The sequence below is a fragment of the Zingiber officinale genome, chromosome 7A (genome assembly GCF_018446385.1).
Source record: "Zingiber officinale cultivar Zhangliang chromosome 7A, Zo_v1.1, whole genome shotgun sequence".
Taxonomy (NCBI): Eukaryota; Viridiplantae; Streptophyta; class Magnoliopsida; order Zingiberales; family Zingiberaceae; genus Zingiber; species Zingiber officinale.
Genome location: NC_055998.1, coordinates 18,652,827 through 18,655,974, shown reverse-complemented (window position 1 = coordinate 18,655,974; position 3,148 = coordinate 18,652,827). Strand labels below are relative to the sequence as shown.

The 3,148-nt window shown below is 34.6% G+C and overlaps 1 long non-coding RNA gene across 1 annotated transcript; it reads left to right on the top strand.

The window, feature by feature from the left end:
- Positions 1-1,157: 1,157 nt before the first annotated feature.
- LOC121999960 lies at positions 1,158-1,505 on the top strand. The gene is made up of 3 exons (XR_006116863.1): positions 1,158-1,236; positions 1,335-1,376; positions 1,452-1,505. It is a non-coding gene; the product is annotated as an uncharacterized LOC121999960 (long non-coding RNA).
- Positions 1,506-3,148: the final 1,643 nt, after the last annotated feature.

Genomic DNA, 3,148 nt, shown 5'->3' with positions numbered 1-3,148 from the left:
AGTTATATCTAAGAGGTCAAGGAATATGCAGACCAAGGTTCTAGGTGCCCTCTAGCCCACATTTTGCACCTCCTTTGAACTGGAGCATTGTTTTTTTTTTTTGGAAGAATTCATGTTCATTTTCAATCTCATGTTTAATGAACCTTTCAATAAATTAGTGTTAATGTATTCAGATTACAGAATGTGAATTCACATCTATTGATTATATGGAAGTTTAATTATAATCATGTCTCCTCCATGCTGCTTAGATTTATGAGGTCTAAGAATGAAGGAAGAATCTTTCATTTTATTCTTTTGAAAATTTATTATGTTAATATAAGTAGAATCTTTTTGAAGATAGTGTGAATAAATTATTTTATATATTCCAAGAAAAATCATAATAATCTACTATACACCATGCATCACTATATTTAACTTCTTTTAATCAGTTGTTGTATAACAGATTATTTCAAATTTGCAGATCAAAAAAGATGAGCAAATAAGTAAAATTATGGTAAATGATTTATTTTTGTAAAGCATTTGATCCCATGTATCTAAATTATTGGCTTATTCTTGTTTTCAGTGTTTTGGTTCCTGGTCATTTATGTTTTGATAAATTATGCAATTATATGGAATGATAGCAGAAAAAGTAGTGAGGAACTGATTTAAACAATACCTTAACCGTTGACTATTGGATTGAGGAATTGTTCTTTCTTTTAGCACATATAACTCTGGTATTGCATTTTTAGGCAGCAGAGTTTTTTGAAAATCTCATTTATCATTGTTCTATTGAAATTTGTTTTTGGAAATTGAATGTAACTAAGCACAGCACAGCATGCTAGCCATATTGAGAAAGATACTAGAATGGCAAAGTGGAGGTGACTGGATGTAGTTTGAAGTGGTTGCATACTGAAATTGTATATCTTTCCATTGAATGCCCTCAGTACTCATTGAGTTCCTTTTACTAAATGATCTGTTGTTTCTTTTCTTTTTTGCTTTAATGAGCTCTACTTATGTTCTCCAACTAGTTGCATGTTTCATCTTATCGCATATCCATGCTAATGATTATTTGCTAGCATGTTTAATCCTAACCACAAGATCAATAATTATTTTCATATGTTCCTTTGTTTGACATTGAGATACTAATTTTGGGTGTTGGTGCACCAAATGTAGTTTCTTATAATCGATGAAGCCGACCGAATATTGGAGGCTAACTTTGAGGAAGACATGGAGCAAATATTTAAGCGGCTGCCAAAGGTATGCTATTTAGTTCCCTTCGGTTTATAGTTATTACAGGAGTGTTGCAAAGTCGGCATCATGTTTTATAATTATCACATTCACTCCCTAATACGTAGACAAGGCAAACTGCTCTATTTACAGCTACCCAAACTAAGCAGGTTTCTATTTCTTTCTAACTACTATTCATAATCATTTTGGTTTTCATTTTCTTTAACTTATAAAAAAAATTGTAGGTTGAGGATTTTGCGAACTTGTCATTTAAGGAAAAGCCTGTATATGTAGGTGTTGATGATGGAAGGTCGAAGGTAATCTCCAGATTTATTTTATCATTGTTTTTACTCGGTTGTTTCGTCAATAGCAAGGTTGACACGAATTCATCTTTCTCAGGTGACTGTCGAAGGGTTGCAGCAGGGCTATTGTGTCATGCCTAGCAATAAAAGGTTTCTGGTCTTGTATGCTTTTCTTAAGAGGAACCTTTCGAAGAAGATAATGGTCTTCTTCTCCTCATCCAATTCGGTCAAGTACCATTCTGAGCTTCTCAGATACATTCATGTCGATTGTCTCGATATCCATGGAAAGTAGAAGCAACATAAATGAACTAGTACATTCTTTGAGTTCTGCAAAGCTGAAAAGGGTATATACTGCTCTGCACTGATGTTGCTGCTCGTGGACTTGATATTCCTGCTGTGGTAAGTTAAACTTTGCTTTTATATTCATGCATTGTCTAATCTTAATGCCACATCTTGTTGATTGGCCATAGGACTGGATTGGCCAATATGATCCTCCTGATGAACCAAAGGTGCGAGTTTAACCAAATGGCATGGTACCCTTTAAGATGCCTTATAACAGATTATTTTATTTTATTTTATTCAGGTAAGCGAACTGGAGAATCAATTAAATGGTGAGAGAACAACCAAGAAGGATGTTGCAAAGTTCCCAAAGCCTCCAGTGGCTCCTTTAAGATGGAAGCCTCCTTTACAAAGAATCACTAATCAGTTGTCAACCTCAGGAAGAATAGTTATGTGTAATTTGTGGATACTGACTTGATGTGTACAATATCTATTATCTTTTTATGTTGTAAGAAGAATATTTATGTGTTGGTTATATAGATATTGACTGGTGTGTTCAGATACATCGGTGCATTTTTATTTGTGATTTTCTTAGTGAATTAATAATATTAACTTAATTTTATGATTTGCTTGGTGATAATATTGGTTTTTCACTATTTCGGAAATTGAATTTGTGTCATTAAACAATACTGATATTACATCGGTTTTCCACCGCTGCAAAACTAGTGTCATTAACTAATATTACATCGGTCGTATACCGCTGCCAAAATTGGTGTTATTAACATATAATATTACATCGGTTTTACACCTGATAATATTGGTTTTAAGTGATAACCATGATTTTAGCTACATGATTTTAATTCATAATGCATGTTTTTATTGGACTATTCACAGCATAATCTCACATTTAGATTGTATTTCATAATTTGCATGTGATCTTGGACTTAATTATAAATTAGCCTATTTTCATGGTATTTTGGGTGCTAATATTTGTTTATTATTTTGTAGGCATCAAAAGGGTCATGGACCCGATCAGATTGGACCACACTTGGGCTCAAATCTAGGGCAAAATGAGGCGATCAAGACCTGGATTGATTTGGACCGTCCGTTGAAGATCAAGCAGATCTGAGCCATCCGTCAAGCATCTGGTCCATCCGACTTAATGAGGAGTACATCTGGACCATAGATGAAGATCAGTACCTTTTGATCCAGATCTGAGATGTTTTCCACCGTTGATCAAGCACCGATAATCCTCAGCCGTCCGATCAAAACTGAGGAGGTTTAAAAACCAGCGTGAGAAGCTACAGTAGCTGGGCTCGGCGTTTTCGCTAGCACTGTTCACCGTCTTCTTCTTCTCCGCG